This window comes from Falco biarmicus, chromosome 5 (assembly GCF_023638135.1).
Source record: "Falco biarmicus isolate bFalBia1 chromosome 5, bFalBia1.pri, whole genome shotgun sequence".
NCBI lineage: Eukaryota > Metazoa > Chordata > Aves > Falconiformes > Falconidae > Falco > Falco biarmicus.
In genome coordinates, this window is record NC_079292.1 from 33353731 (window position 1) to 33371378 (window position 17648).

At 39.3% G+C, this 17648-nt stretch overlaps 1 protein-coding gene across 8 annotated transcripts in view; it reads left to right on the forward strand.

Moving 5' to 3' along the window:
• The window catches only part of KCNC2 (potassium voltage-gated channel subfamily C member 2), a 109153-nt gene that overhangs the window by 80987 nt on the left and 10518 nt on the right, over positions 1–17648 (forward strand). The window lies entirely within an intron of this gene.

The window sequence follows — 17648 nt, forward strand, 5'->3', positions numbered from 1 at the left end:
CCCAGGCTATAACGTTTATCTGTTCCCCAGGATGCCTGTTGAGATTCAGCTGAGATTTCATGGCTGAAATCTGAAAAAAAAAGGTGAATAATACATAAATAACTACTTTTTATTTCAGAGAACCTCCCATCATGGCACTGCAGTTATCTGTACATGAAGGATTAATTATCTGTTTCCTACTCTTTTACCTTATGAATAAACTACAATGAGCTTACAAACAAGAAAGGCCCCAGAATAAGGAGACTTGTGTAATGCAACTGTTCAACAAGCCTTCTTAATCTTGGTAGTAATTTAACCCTATGTAACATAGAGAATTTTCTGAATCCCAGAAAATTTTTAAAGATTGGGCCAAAACAGAAAGCTGTAACTGGCAGTGTGGGTAACTGTAAGGGCCACACTAGGACATTATATATATCAAGAAACAGTAGATGAAAAAATGTTAATCAAGTGAAAAAAAATTCCAGAAAGCTGTGACAGCGAGGTGTGAGCTCTGGAAGAACTAACATAGTTTGCTATAAATCCCGTACAGAAATGGAGATAAAAGCCCAGGAGTGTTGGATGAAACTGTGTGTACAAACTGAGATTTCTACTGATTTTATTTTCCGTGAAGCTGAAGAGCTTTGTCAGATTCCCACATTCATATGTTTCCTACAGGGAGCCTGGGCAAACAGCCCTCACTGGACCAGTCCTATGTTCTACTTACCGCTCCCTCTATCAAGTATCCTCAGCTCCCACCGCAGGAGGTGCTCAGTATTTCACAGGACTGAGCCTGAAAAGCTTCATATATTTGGCTTTGGTTGAGCTCCAGCCACTCTTTTTTTTTTTTTTTTTTTTTTTTTTTTTTTTTTTTAATAATAGAAGTAGTATTGGTGCCAGCTGTACAAAATGGACACCCCGCCGTTGCTTTGTCTCAATCTATGTCTGATTTCTTCTGGAGAGAAGCTGTTGTATTCAGTAAGTGTGTGGCCAGGCCATTTGTTTGAAGGCCAGTTTTTGTTCTGGGTTGGCAGTATGGTATTTCTGTGAGCTTCCCCCCTGCTATCACTGCAGCTGCACCTGGCAAGAGGAAGCAACCCACAATCTAAAGAGCTCATCAGAACAATAATGTCTGCTTCTCTCTTGACAGGTTAATTAATTGCATGCCTTTATATTTTGTGTGTGGTTTTGGATGGTTTTGATACTTTTCTTTCCAGTGCGTTTCACAGTAGGATTTGAAAAGGCTGGTGCATTGTCTGCCTGTCTGTCAGTTCAGATGGTGCTTGATGCAAAGAGAAGAGATGGAGAGGAAAGGAGAGAGAGAGAGCGAGCATGTTGGGATGTTACAGTTAGAAACTCTTTACCCACTAGGAACTGGGATAAAATCCTGGTTATGGCTGACTGGAAAACAAAAATTTTGTTTAATAAATTTTGTAGGTTTGAAGTCTGTTGTGTAGCCCTTTGGAAGGCAAGGAAGGGTGGACTCCCCATCAGTCCAAGGCTGTAGTTTGGGGCATGGATTGACTCCTTAGACTTTAACATGGTCTTTCACCTCCCCTGTGAGCATCCTAACCCCAAGGCTGTTTTGATGAGAATCCTCTTTTGTGGGAGGGACAAGGGGAGAGCAGAAATTAAATTCTCTGGTGGAGAGACTGGAATTCCCAATGGAAAATCCACAAACAGTTTTTCTGTGAGTAACTGCAGCTTTTCACCTTTTGGATTGCATTATTTTAGAAATTAAAGTAGCAGCATGTAAATGATGTGCTAAAACTAAAAGAGTTGACCAGACATTGTGATTTTTTAAACTGGCACATTTCCAGGGGTTGTATAACACCTCGTTATGTCCTCCCACCCAAAAATATATTGAGACTTATGGGAGGAAGAAGTTTGACAATTTTCAGGGAAGATCCACCACTACAGAAAGTTGTAAAAGACCTAAGTGTCTTATTCCGGTATTAAGACTATCTTGGATAAGCAGGGCAACATATCAATGTCCACGTTCAGCATAAAGGAAGATACTATTAGAAATGTGTTATACATATACAAGTGTGTAGGTTTGGAGGGCATCTGTCATGTGGCCTGAGACAGGAGCTTTGTCTCCATGCAAGAATTTGTCAGGGGAAGACCCTGCATGCCATGCACTGTGCCATCCTTCCAAATGCTCTCAGTAATGTGCAAATGTGCTGGAGTTGCTAATGGCTGTTATTGGGCGTTGCTTTTGTGTACTGCTGTGTGTGGTACCAGTGCAGAAAGCGTGCCCTGGCATCGAGGGTTCAGCTTCGCATGAGCGGAGCAGGTGCAAGTGGGCATATTTGGACCAAGAGAAAAAAATAAACCAAAGCACAACAGACTTACCCAAACACCCTAACTTATAGTTGGATGTCATTCACTGAATAGGAATTTTTCATTTCATCTAGCAGTGACAGAGAAATGAGAGGTCAGAAGGTGTGGGAAGCAACCAGACTCCCTGTGACTCGTGGGAGACATGTTACTTCTATCTGAACGTCAACAATTTTCATCTCTGTTGTGTACAAGGAAGCCAGTCCTTTTTTGGCACTGGGACAACTGGAGCAGTGTTGTGGCCTGGGAGCTGCCTGCCCTTCCCATGGTGAGATGGAACTGAGCTCAGGATCAGGAAGCCCTAGAGGCACCTGGGATCCAAAATCCCAGCCCACACAGTACAGATGGTATCACAGATCATTCTGGAGTGCTTGAGCTGGGTGGAAGAAAAATATTCTGTACAGGTGAGTTTACCTTTATTATTAATTTTAATTTAGCAAGTAACATCTATTTTCATTGTTTTCCTCTAGAGAAGAGGGGGACTGGATTTGCAGACAGTAGTCACTACCGCTGTTGTGAGATGACTGTAGCTTTTTGCAATGTAGCAACAATATTCCATTTGTTGAATGGACACGCTGCTCTCAACCTTGGTACCTTGTGCGAGTCCTAAATCACACTCACCTGACAGCACTCACTCTTTGTCTCTCCCCAGGGACCAAACTCACAATTACACTGAGAGACATGCACCAAAAAGTGACTGTTCTAAAACTGCAGGTCAAACATTATGATGTTTAAGCAGCCTGTATTTGAACTGGAAACAGCATACAATTTAAACATATTTATAAACATAGCATACGTGGTAAAGGAATGATTTATTTTTTTTTTAGCTGTTCATGTGTTGAGGGCAGGGGAAATACTTGACTGGCTGGGATAACATTTACATTACACCATATCCTTTACTAAAGGAAGAAGCAGACTTTTATTCCTAAAATAGAGCAGAAAGATGTTCTTTCTCTGCTGTGTGCTGCAAATCATAAGGAACCCTCTGATACATTTAAATCTGCTTCTGTTTCCCCAGTCTTCCAGGTTTGTCACATACAGTCTCTTAATGTGTCTCTGCTCTTGCTTGGCAAAGTAGTCCTGCACACTGCAAGTGATAACTTTATATTAGACTGTTTTAGTAAGCATAATGTCTCCTAGTAGCTTCAGTCCAAAACCCACCCCCTCAAAAAAAAAAATATCCCCAACACTGAAACAACACCCCACCAACCCCTGTTTGAATAAAGGTTGATATTTTAATGCAGTCGTCATAATTCTTGACATCCTAAGGTACAGAGAGTCTTAACGGTTAAGAATCACTTGTGAGTAACTGTTTTTGTTAGGAATTAGTAGGCTGTAAAGAACACAGTTGCCACTAGCATCCTGCTAATTTTTTGGTTTTGTTTTCAGTTTCCCCAAGAGTTACCAGGGCAAATTTCATTAGACACCAGGGAAATGGGCTTTAATTCAAATCCTGAAGAGGCAAACCATCTGGAAAATTCGTTATGAAATGGCTTATCTTCATATTCTACATCTTGAACTGCAGAATGGTAAGAGAAGAGTGTGTAGGTGAACTGATGGGAAGGAACTGAAGAAACAAAGTGAAAATGAAGGCTGAGCCTGCCACTAGACTCCTCTGCTTGTATGCTGTTAAATAAAGTTGTTTTTCTTGGCATGCATCGTTTTGTCAAGATGTTGTATGACTGTCAGTGATATGTAAACAAAGGGAATTTATTACCCTTCAAATCAGGACTGGAAAGCCCTAAATAAAAACCACAGAGTTCCCCAAAGCCCAGTTTGCTACTTCATAAGCACCACCAGTGACCGACCTCTGCTGCTATGTCACATGCATATTTCAGCAGTGACAATACATGTAATCCCATGTACAAGTAACCTGCTCCTTAAGAGAAGTATGCAGACAGACATACCAGTCTTGAATGTGCCAGCAGTTAATATACATGTAGACCTTAAACTGGAAATGGAAACTGCGAATTGCGCCTCCGTGCAGCATTGTGTACTGCTCCTTTTGCAGATTACATTCGCTGTCTCTAGGAAGCATAGTCTGCCTGGTAGTGGCAGCGGTGGCAAATCATTTTCCCAGTGATCCCACTCTGCGTAATCAGCAGCAAGATGTCAACTTTTGTCAAGGACCCCTTTTACTGCATGATTTTCTGACTCTGGTCTTCACCACAGAAACTCTCTCTAGAGAATTGTGTTCCCTTAATGCAAAGTTTCCACTGCATGCTGCAAACATTGCCTTTCATTGCTGTGTAAAGATACCAGCCCAAAGTATAAACAGTAAAGAGTTATTTTCCTTCAGATAGCCTGAAATCCTGGTTGAATGGAGAAAGAACTGCCCCAGCCAACTGAATGGCATGTTGACTCCAGTGCATAAATATTGATAGTGCTGCCTGCTTTACTGCAGATGAAGTTTAGCCATCCAGGACATCCAAATGTTTATACTAAGTTTATATTTCTTCCCACATCACTTTGTTTGGAGAATGTAGTAAAAAAGATCCTGGAATGAGTCCATTGTGTATATTCTACTATTGATTTTTCATAAGTAAGCTATTAAAGTAAGTTAAATAAATGGGGCTTAGAATCACAAGAAAAAAGATAAAGATGTTTATTTTCTGAATAACTGTTATACCTCTGAAAGAGATGAGTGGTCATAAAAAGAACAGTGCAGCAGACATTTGCTTTCCCTGGCAAGTTGGGAAGGCTGCTTCTGAAGCTGCTGGATTAGGATGAATGCTCTTGTCCATCTCAGCACCTGGCTCTGAGGTAATATATACTATGTGGATTGGCAGGTTTGACACAGGAATTCCTTCCTCAGTTTTCCTGAGGTCCCAAGGTAAGTCCCATATGGTTCTCCTCTTTGGCACTAGCAAGCTCCCACTCATCAATAACAAGGTCTTGGATAAAGAAGTCTTCAGCAGGATGATAGTCCGTGTGCAACATCACTGGTATTTGTCATTGTTCTAATTAGTCCAGCTCTGAGTATACGGATTAGTGTCAGTCCCCAGGGCAAACTGGTGATAAAGCTCTAAGAGAATGTTTAAGCTAAATAACGCTGGCCATGCGGATGCTATCAAATAATAAGAATACATTTGAAATGGTGCGGTACGTGGCTTCAATGCTAATGCTTGCAATGGCAATAGCTCAGAACATAATCTATGTATTAAATAAATGTGTAAATTGGATTTGGAAATATTCATGGGGACAGAGGGTTGGAGGAGCCTCTTGGGTCTAAGTCCAATTCTCTGCTATCAGGCCCAGTGTCATATAATCCCTCTCATAAACTTGTGTAATATTTTCATATGCTTAAACATGCTTCTCCCAGGATCTAGAGGAGGGACTTGAACTATCTTTCATCTCAGTTCAAGTGTCTGCTTTGAATAAGGCAGGAATGAAACCTGAACGTCACAGCTGTCTGAGTAGCCTAATAACTGTTTTACTAGTGGCTTTTCTCTTTCTTTCCTTTCTCAATCCAATTGAACTGTCACTTCTGCATTCCTGGAGACAAGGGTAAATAGAATTGCAATGTGTTTAAAACTGCAAGTAAGCTGCATATATTTTTAATTATTTTTATGAAAACCAACAAGAGTCTGGACAACTGGTTGACCAATGTGTTTTTTAGCACCATGGAGCTAAAAGATAGATCTGAAAAAACAATGTGTATATATGAACTAGTGTTGTCTGGAGTGATGTGCTCAATTCCTGAGGGTCTGGATAAGCCTAGCTGACTACTGTTGCAATGAATAATTCACTGTCTCTAAATTTAGCTTTGATCTATGTGATTGTGTTGTGAGCTTGAAACATATTCATATACACCATGCATAGGAGCTTTAACCTTCCCCCTCTCATAAAAATGCCCTTCTGACCTCAAACTCTTCTCAAAGTCCATCACTCTCTCAGCTGTACCAGAATGTTAGGGTGCACAGTTCATCAATTCAGTTATCTCAAAGATTTTTAAAAAAATCTTTTCAGAGGCTCCTCTGAGATCATGGAGGAGTTCCAAGGACACTGTCTTGTCTGGCCTAGGAAAAGGTTAAAGCTGAGATACTGTTTTATTTTATAGACTGTCCAGTGATTTAACTAGAAAAGCATAAATCTTCCTCTGAAGAGGAACTATTTTAATTTTGTCAGATAGTAGATCTGTTTAAGGTCAGCGTTTATCCTATGCTCCCTTCTGCTTTCCTGGCATGTAGCTGATGGGGGGGAGGAAGCCTTCAGCCTCAAAGTGAGGCCAGGTTTGGAGGAAGAAGTAATACCTTTCATTAAACCAGTAATTTGGTTGGAAAAAGCAGATGAATTTGCAGGCACATGTGCCCTTCAGATTTATGTATTAAAAAGTCACAGAAACCACACAGGGAGAGTATACTGGCATAAAAATCCTGATGAGGTTGTCAGCAGAAGCAGAAAAGATACCTGAGAGTGGCTGGACCAGGAGACCATGGGGTGGTATCAGTGCTGGAGCAGAAGGAAAATGAAGTTGCTTTTGGAGATGGGAATCAGGAAGGTGGTTGTGATGTATGTCAGAGAAGAAGGCCTTGAAGATCCTCCACAATTGTGGAGAGAAGGTAGAAAGATACAGAGATTGAGACTAGGAAGAAAACAGGGTTGTCTGAGCAAACAGCCTGGACAAAGAGCCAGGGTAGCATGTGAAGTGAAGGCTGAGGCAGGAGGAGGTCCACTGAAAGAGGGGAAGTGCATCAGCTCAGGAGAGAGAGCTGTGTATGAAAATAAGGAATGACTGGAGGTATAGGACCCGGATTACAAAAAAACCATAAGAACAAGTTGCTCAGGAGAAGAGGAAAGTTTGGGATCCAGTTGTAAACCTGAGGAATAGAGCTGGAGTTGAGAAAGGGAATGAAGGACAGGGAAGAGACAGTACCAGGGCAGGAGCACACTGGAGTCTGAAATGCAGTAAGGAGCAAGCTATGGACACATGGGGAATAAAATCTGTACTCCCTAGAGGATGTTCCTGTCAGAACCAAAGAGCTTGAGACTGCTGAATCTCAGCACTGTGTGCTCTACCACGTGTCAGTTAAACTTCTTGTTGCTGGCAACCCTGCTAGTGCAAATGGCAGAGGAGTTTCATCTACTGGATTGTAACTGTGACAATTCCTGTAAGAATCCATAGGATGAAGTTTCTGTGTTCATCATTTGCTTTTATTGAATTTAGATTACTCCACAAAACCTGCTGCTGTGGAAGCTCGTCATCAAGACTACCATACCAAGCAACTATGATTTAGGTAATGCCATAGTCTAGGTAGCCTATTCATTATGTTTTTGCTTTCCCCCAACTGATTTGCAATCATGAAACAAGGTTACCAGTTAATATCAACTGTATTGTGTTACTGTGGTGTAGGTATGAAAAATTAAACCAATGCTGCTTTATTAGTGTAAGAAAGAAAGAGCTTCCAGTCAAAAGAGACCTGGTAGTCAGCTATTTGAAGGCTCTGCATACGCATGTTTTTGGAGTATCCTGGAAATGGCTCTGTCCCTTCCATTTTTGAGAAGCAGTGGGAAGTCACAGGTCTGGAAAACTCATAAATAATTCCAGCATGTTTTGATTAGGTTTGGAATGGCCCAAAAAAATTTATATGGTTTGGTTATAAGGCTTCTCTGATGAAAGCTAAGATGGGCTCTATTAGAAATCTTAATGGTTATCAAGCCTCAAAATCTTAGTTTTCTAAATCACCCAAGTGTAATTTTAAATTAGGCCATCAGACTTGTTTTGAGTGAGAGAAAAAGTAGACATAAATGAGCCTGAGTGCTTAAGTGAGACAGAGATGATAGGGCTGAAAATGTTTCTGTAATTTTAATGGACATGAGATTTATGTACTAGGCAAACTACATTATAATAGAATTTTCATGAATTTGTCTTAAGAATTCCTCTCTTTTCTCCATTTGTCTGCATGGGTGTGAAAGTCTATTAATAGTAAATAGTATTATACTGAAGGGGTTTTTTTTACCGGTTTTGACCCGTTGAGCCAAATGAAACCTTCTCATGATAAATGAAGTGCAGAAAGACAGTTGCTGCCTGTGTAGTATTTCAAGTTGCCAGGTCCCAGAGCTTAATCTCTGCTGTAATGGTGTGAACAGTGGGTAGTCTAGGGAAAGAAAACAAAGCACACAGAGGGGCTAATTTGGCACAGCATGTAAATTTGGGATTGGCTTAAATAGGTCATTCAGAATATGCTTTTCTTCAGCCTTTCAGAGGCTTCTTTTTGGAAGATGCTCTTTTAGTTATAAGAAGCCTCTGAATGTCTGATAGCAGACCCAGAATATGGACTGGGAATTCTTTTTCTCCCCTTTGCCTTGATGCCAAGAAGAACATTCATTGCATTTTTTCAGCCGCTGGAAATATTTTGCCTGTTTGATTTATAGCAGTTTTTAATGAATGAGTGTCAGTGGTTTGCTTATCAGGCTGTGTAACCATGCAGACCTTTTCAATAAGGCAAGGTCAAAGCAAGCCTTGCTGATGCCTTTTTAAAAAAATGATTGCTAGAATATAAATGCCAAGTATGGTTAAAAAAAATCAGCACAACTGGCGGTAAAACCTAAAATATTGCTGCGATAGTCACTGCTCAGAAAGATCACAAGTGAAACAAGCTTGATAAATTCAAGGGGATGGGAAAAGGAAGCTTCTGGAGGCAGCATAATTGCTTTTCAAGCAGTTCTGCTGAGTCTTCAGGAGGAAAAAAAAAGACAGTGGGATATATATTGTGTGTCGGTATGATGGTTTGACTTAGCAGCTCAATGGGATAACAAAGTCAGATGATTATGATTTGTCTAGTGGGAAATGGCACTGGTCATTTAGGAAATTAGTAGTTTCCTTGGATGTGAGGCAACCAGGGATAGAGTATCAGGGAATGTCCTGGGCAGCAGGTCAATCCTGTCCTGGGGACTCCCAGTGCATGAAGTGTGGCCCTGCCACTGGAACACATTGTCACATCTTCTTTCCAGTTCCTCAGCAGTGAAAAAGTTTTCCCTGCTAAACAGCAGAACATGTGTCTATATCAGGGTAGGTTTGTAAATCAGTTTTGAGTCCTTTGAGAAGATATATGTCACTTAAATGCAATTAAAATGCAGCATAATTTTTAACTTTTTTTTTTTTATGATCTGCTTTAAATGTAGACATGCCTAAGATTTGTTGGGTTGAGTATGTATCTGGGTCAGGCTGGTGTCAGGCTGCTGATTTACCTGACAGCTGAATTAGAGTGACTTAATTGTAGACCTGGATTTCTGAATATGAAAAGAAGCATTCATAACCTTTTTATTTGTGCTCCAGCTGGTAATGAAAGACAACTGCTTTGTAAAACTGTAACAAATGGGAAAAGAATGAGCAAGCAAGAGAACATTTGTGTTCCCACTACTACGTACAGATGGTAGCCAGTCTGAGCTGTAAATACTTTCCCACTATAAATCTATGCATAGTATATTACTTATAGGCTGTTCTTAAACAATATATCAATAAAATTGTATTGATATATAGATTTTTTTCATTCAACTATGATTATGTGTAGAATTGTAGCAGCAGAATGTTAACTGTTAAATTGAATGCCAAGTAATGTTAGCAGGAGAGAGTACAAATGAGGAAGAACTGTACTGGGGTTTTGAAAAAAGTAGACAACTTTCACAGGATGAAAACAAAAACACATTCTACCAACTATGGCTTGATGTTGGTCGAGAAATTATAATTTCCAGAGCTTCCCAATTAGGATGCTAAGGCTGGGCTGTTAAATCTTTATGTAGACATTTAAAAAACAGCTTAATGCTGACATTCCGCCTTATCCCCCCGAAAGAGAATGAGTGACAGATTTTGAGAGTCATTAAATTGGTCTCAATGCCTGATACCTCATGTATTTGTTTTTCCTTTGAAGATTTATGTAAAATGCTGTGTCTGTATCCATCCCTTAATCTTTGGAGAGTGATAATGTGAGAGATTATGATTTATGAGTGATGAAGCAAACTGATAGCATATTTGCCTTGAGTTTACATTTTAAATGCCAGTAGTTTGGTTAGTAGCTACTGGCAGTATTTGGTTTCCTTACTCAGTATACCCAGATGCAATGCACTGAAAATGCTTCCCACCAAAAAAACATATGTGACGTTTTTTTGGGTTTTTTTCTTTGTGAAATGAAATGTTCCAAGGGGAGCTTATAGCTAAGGAAGAATAGCAACTTTGAGTCGTGAAGAAACAGATGATCTGTTTGGTGAGATAATTTAAATTTCACCGCACAGAACGTTAAACCATATAGAGAGTTAGGGTCATCACAAGAGCTCAGTCTGAAATCACATGATGATGTTGGTAATCTTCTGATAGCTAGATGAAATTAAGCAAAGGGAAAAAAATCTATTGTGTTAAAATCAGAAAAGAGGACAATTGTCAAATCTAAACCCAGACACAACTCTCCTTAAAGCTGGAAGTGATGCCCAAATCTGTGATTTCATTCCAATGTTAGTTGACGCTCATTAGAGTGAAGTATGCCGTGTAGTTTAAAAATGCAGTTTCTTTTTCTGCTTAAGTAACATCCATAGTTGAATCATATTTCCATTGAACACCCAAATCTTTTACATTGAATTTTTAGGGTTTTTTGTTTTATATGACTAAGCAACTATAAAACTAGATTTAAAGATCAGCATCGCAAGTTAGTTATGACTGGAAACTGGACGTGACATTGGCTTTGTTCCCTGTTTGGCTGCATCTCACTCCGAGAAGACTAGGGCTTTCCACAAAGTAACGGGGGTTTGACTTTCTGGAAGAATAAAAAAGGCTTGTGGAGAGTATTATGGAACAAATATATGGAAGATTTACAGGAACAAAGACTTTTCTTTGCTGAACCTTGAGAGAAAAAAAAAGTCAGAGTATAACGTTTATGGTGGGAATATTTAATTTGGTATAACCCCTTATAACTGTCTTATTCTAAAAAATAGCATTGATCACTGAGTCTTTAGAGTACATATGAAGAAAAACTGTAAAATAGAGTCTTCTGATGAATATATCTGACTAAATATTTGTAGTCAGTGAGATTAGATGTGTTTAATGCATAGATCAGCTTGCCTCTAGTGGTGAGAGGGCTAGTAAGAGGAAGAAACTGAATCAATAATTTTTTCAAATAATTTGTACCATATTCTGAACTATGAAAAGATGAGGCTTAAGCTAACAGATGTGGACCGACATTACTGGAAATAATTTTTAAATCTTGAAAATATGGAAATTTATTTTTGATTTTTCAAAATAAGTATAGTATTAAAAAAAATACATCTTTCCTTTTAAGTATGTTGTTATCCAACAGAAAAGTTGCTCTGTTTTGAGGGTTGTGTTCAGCATGAATGATCTGTTGGGCAAGCAAAGAGCTGATGACTGTGGAAACTCCCCTACTGCTGTTTTGGTCAGGAAGAGTTAAGTCATTCAGTAACCTCATCTTTCGTAATGAAAGAAGTATTTTGGTTTCAATACTGAGCAAGCTTCCAAAGCTGATTTGTTTAAAAAATAAAACACAATCTCTTTTCTGTGACCATCTCCCTATAGTTGTATTTTTAGTCTACAAAGTGTGGTGGGGAAGATTACTGGGTGTTTTAAATTGTTTTAAATTCCAGCCACATGCATGTATCAAGTCTCATAATGTGCCTGTGAAGATATTTATTTAAAGTAACATTGTAATCTTTTTTTCTTTAAAGGCGATTCTGTACCTGCATTAAAGAATATTAAATGTTGTATTTCCAAGGGCTTATTAAATATTCAGTAGTTTTCTTTTTCTGTAGTCAAGTGTGTCAAGGGCAAACCTTCTAAGTACTGGAACGAGAGTCAAATGAACTAACTGAACCTTAAAAGCTGCTATCGAATACTCATGTTAAAAAATATGCATTGCACAGTGAGGGGAGTTGAAGGAGGAGGTGTTGAGATCCAGCCCCAGAACAAGTTGTATCCAGACGGGATACAGATTCTTTCTGGGAAAATACTGAAATATTGTGAGAGATTTTATTCAAAACTTAACTATGAAACAAGAAGTAAGGGTGACTGTGGCTACCAACAGTTAACTGTGTATTAACTTCCTCACTATGACTCATCCATCTTGGAATACTAAATAATGTGTAGAAATAGCCTGTTTTAAGGGTGCGGGATCAACAGATAGAGCATATCTTGAATGCAGAGTAGTAAGAGTCTGATTTTGTGAATATGAGTAATACACCTGAGCATGAGGATTGATTTCTAGCTCTGATGCTCTTTTATTTGGGCTGTGTCTAAACTGATAAACTTAGAATTGACTCCATCACAGGACAGCAAGTCATGCAATCAGTCCTATGTCTTGGTCTGTGTTGGAAAGGAAATTTGGGCAGGTTGGTTAGAGGTGAGCCACAGCATCTTCTGACCAGGTGCCTTTTCGTACCGTGAAATCCAGACATGGCCTACAAGACTGTTGTCAGGTCATTTACAGCCACAATTTTTAAAGGGACAATTTCTTCAAGGCACTATAGGAGCTATGTGCAAGTTAAAACATAACATTGGACACACAGAAGTTCTGATCATCCACAGACTGTTCGATTTACAGTCCTAGAATTGGTTGTAATTTTTGAAATTGCTTTAAACTCTGAGCAACTCAGTTCCCCATGGGACACTGAATTCAAAATAGGAACCATAATGTTTCCTACTTCCAGTGAGTTATATGCAGGCATCTGACACTTGCTTTAGATTTATGTGCTTCATTAAAACTGAGGTTGTAGATGATTAATCCAGTTACCGTGAACATTAGCAGGACTCAGCAACAGAGCTTGGCTGGTGATCCCATCAACTAGGGAGCTAGAATCTGTACCGAAATTGACTGAAATGTGATGCTGACACACATGAACAAAATTGGGTGCACACTGTCTTCAAAATGTGAGCAGAGGGAATCAGCAGCCTACTGAGAGCTTTAACTACTTAATGAGGAACATTCTGCATGCTGCCTATTACATACTGAACTTTTTGTAACTTTTAACTGCTCTGTTCTGGCAAAAATGGGCAGAACATTTTAATTCAATTTGTATTAATTCCCATTTTGAAAAAGGCTGGCCTGGTGGCCCTGAAGTGTCTGAACAACCATTCTCACACTTACAAAATTGTTGTCCCTGAGGGGAAAAAAGAAAACCTAAATGAAGAAAGATAATTGTATCTCTTCCATTGAAGCAAACAAGAAACAACTAGTTTTAAAGAATTTTAAGAAATGAGAAAGGGATTGTGATTATTTGTATCTTACTTGAAAATTTTTCTTCAACTTTTTTTCCAAAGAGTTTGAAGCCGTGTGCTTGGGCCACAATCTTTGTGTGAAAAAAGGGATTCAATTAAGCTGTTTCGCTGTATACCAAGGCTGAATTTGTCTTGTAACTAATCAAACCCTGAGTTTGCAGAACTTCACAGTGAAAGAAAGATTGCTAATGATTCAAATGAAAAATTGTCCCTTGCTGTGACCTTTCTGAAATGCTGATCAAGCTAACTCCTTTTATATTTGTGTGCTTCAGAAAAAGAAAAAAGAAAATGAAACCATAAAGTTGCTTGTGGTACCCCAGTTATTGTCGACATTAGCAGGACTGAGGAATAGAACTTGGTTGGTCCCATCCACCAGAGAATGTGGGAGTTTGGATCTGTAACGACTGTCTGAAATGTAGTGCTTGCCCACATGAACAGAAATGGATGTGTTTTCAGAGGCTCATTACCTTCAAAATGAGAGAGACGGAATTAGGATGAAGCAGAAAGCACTGAGTGACGATAGCACATGACTTAATTTCATTTTTATCATTACAACTGCTCTCTTTTCAACTCATTGCCTAGTATTATGTAGTGTAAAACTAAAGAAGTATCTGTGTTAATGTAAATCCCTAAGCATTTTTCTTTGACTGATAACATGTTCCTTCTTGCATTGGCCATTCATTTTCTTCTTGCATGTTCTCTGAACCCTCTGACTGTTGCAGTAACTTCGTAGGTCTTCTTGTGTATGAGGTTTCATCATGCCTAGGTGCTGTGTAAGCTCTGTCCAGAATGTCCTGATCCAAGGAATTTACAGTTTAAAAATGCAACAAGACATAAAGGAATGAGGGTCTTTGCTCAAAATCAGTGATGTATATGCTATCACGTGCATGGTAAGATATACATTTCATTGTTTTACATTGCTCTGAAAGGAAATTACAGGATTATCAAGAAATCTGTCACCAGATTAATAGTTTTTTCTTGCCTTTGCTTTAACCTTTGAGAAATGATTGCCTTTAGGATAACAGAGTAGGATACTCAGCGGCTTTTGGAAATGATTGAATGGCTTTCTCCTTTAGGGGATAACAAAGCACCGTTGAATGTAGGAGCACAGTTAAAAACTTTCATCTTTGCCAGCTGCTGCATGCCAAGTGCAGTGTGGCCTTTCACAATGTCAGTGTTGAGCAAAATAGTAATAAATAGCTTGTCAGGCAGTTCTACCTGTAGTTAATCCCTTGGTATTTGGCATTTTTTCAGAAAGGATCTGAACCAGAATGGACTCTCTTTCTGAAACACAGCCCAGAAACAGGTGCTAATTATTTACCTACTGTTAGATTAAGGGCATTATTGAATACACGCTCAATCCTTATTATAGCAGAATTGTTGGTAAATTTTAGTTTGGCCAGGTTGAATGTAATTTCCTGTTCTTTTCAGACAAAAAAATGTTCACAGTTGTCTGAAATCCCCAAAGTGTTGCTGTTGAAGAGGTTGCCCAATATTTTATCTATTACAAGTTCCCACCCACATTGCAAACTACAGTGCTGACTTTGCTTCAGTGATCCTCAGTCTTCAGAGATTTGTTTGCTTTTTCCCTCCTTCACTGTGTAGAAGGATGCTGGAGGATGCTCTAGGAGCCTCCCAAGGGTCGTTCTTAGCCCACCAGTAGCTTAGTGTGATAAATATCCATTTTATGGAGAAGTTTTGCAAAGATCTGCTGAGATTAAATCACTTAGGTTATATAAATCTGGTTGTATTTGCTGACTCTAGTTGTCTCACACAAGATTGTGGTTTTTTTATATATGTTGGTGTCTGTTGTTTGGACTCAATGAGCTATGAACGTGCAGTTTTGTTGTTAAGGCAAAGGCAGAAAAGCCTTTTCGGTAAAAATAAGCCAGGCAGCGTAGGATTGTTTGCTTAGCTTGTGACTAGAAGTTCACACTGGATGATGAGTGTTCAGCTTGGTCCCTGAGTCAGTCTTTTCTGAAAGATAGCAGATTTAGGGTGTTTGTAATTGAGGGGCTTGGGGTAATAACTTTGTTTCATGGAGGAAAGAAAGCCATAAACAAGCTGCAAATCTCTGATATAGGTAGACATATGGGGGTTTTTGATTGATAGATAGATATATCCTGTGACTCTGAATATAATAAATTTTCCAGACCCGCATTGCAAATTTAAACTTGTTTCTCAGAATAAAAGCAATTCTGTCTAACTGTTGCGGAGAAAACATTTTGTTGTCTCACAAATGGTCTGTTAGAAAAACACAACCATTCAGTATTGTACCAGCCTAAATGAACTCCACATAATACTAAATCTGAGTGCTAATACTGAATTTGGTGATTTAGTACCAAGATACCCGAAGTACACAAAATCACTTTTGCTGCAATGTTGCAGCCTGGATTAAAGTGACATAACAGAGGCATTCTTGCATATGAGTGCTGTTCTGTCTTCCCTGCAACTAGATTTTTTCAATGAGATTCAAGATTTTGGTGTGGTAACATAGCAGCATCCTGCTGCCGTATTTTCTCTTGCCTGTACCACTCAAACCCGGACTGTGAGCTGCCTTTTCCAGTGGGGTGGTAGCAGCGGATATGATATTTGTTTCTACTTGCTGGGCTTCTTTAAGATGCTCAATTTCAGGCTGGGAATTAATGGATTGAAAGAGTGATACACTGTGTGGTCTGTAAGTAGTATTAAGGGAAACATAAAATACATCATTTATTTACTAAAATAAATAATACTAAAAAGGATGAAGAGCCTGCCTCAAGTTCTGAGATCCCTATCATATATTTTTGTTTTACTAGCAAGTAACAGTTTAAAATTATAAAAATCCAAAGCCAAAAGGGTTAGTCATTTGCTGCCATTTTGAAAGAAAGGTATTTCTTTCTTGATACTACACAATGATCAACTTTCAAGCTGCTAGGTATGTGAGGAAGCACATAAGCACTAGGTATTTTCAAAAACTTGTTTAGGTATCTTTTTGTCTCTTTGGGCCCCTAACACCTTCGAAAATCTTCAAGTCTTTAGAGAGGTTTTTTTCAGGATAATACTGGCTATAAAATGTCTATTAAGCTGAAAATCCAGAATAGCAAACACATTGATAACATGTTATAAGTCCTGGCTCAGGGAGCAATTTAAACCATCATGTATTCATGTACCACACTATTGCTGCTGGAGTGCTAATATGGTGGTAATGTATTGTCCCTTAAAAGAAGTTAACCTTTGCACCAAAGGAACAACTGCCCTCAAAACACCTTTCCATTTGGTGTGTTTTACTGGGTGGAAGAAAATTTATCTCCCACTCCAGCTGTTTGGCTTAGTGTTAGTGTTTTTGAGATCCTGTCCTGGACATTCTCTTTTCTTCAGTGCTTGACTGTGGTGACTGAGTTGAAGATCGGGCTGTAAATGTGTTTTAAGTCCTTAACAATCCTCTGTGAGGGCTGCCTCCAGGTTATTTAACTGTATTTTATCTATTCATGTGCCTTCACTAGAACTAAATTTGTATTTCCCTATTTGTTCAGATTGTCCTGGATTTGTAATTTCATAGCAGGATTGTGGATTCCAACACACTGGCAAAGCTCTGCCACCACAGTGAGAGAGGTTCTGCCAGGTTTACTCTTAGTCCTGCCTGAGAGTGTGAGTGATGGATGACTCTGAAGATAACAGGCTGTGCAACCAAGTCTACCTGTAACACAGAAGGCATGTTCTATCAGTAAATATCCTGTAATTGTGAGTCATTGAACATCCAAAGGAAACCCAGTGTTTGGATCTGTTCCTAGGACCCTCTGAGGTGCCCTTCAGGCCAGGTGTGCATTCCTGATCTGTAATCTCAAGACCATTGGGGTCAACCCTATTTACCACTATGTGAGAAGTAGGCAGCCTTAAATCTTGCTGTAGTGGGTGTGTATGGCGGCTGTGTGTAAGGTATCTTGACAGCTGAGTGGAATTCAGATGATTCAGCACAGATTAAAGAATTTGTTGACACTTTCTTAACAAGTTGTAGCCTGTCCTGGTGTCCATCACCAAGACCTTCCCTGCTCCTGGACTCCCGGCCCACGTGCCAGAGCTGTCTGCTGCTCTCCTCTGGCCTAGATGCAAAGTTTTATGCATACAAATTTGT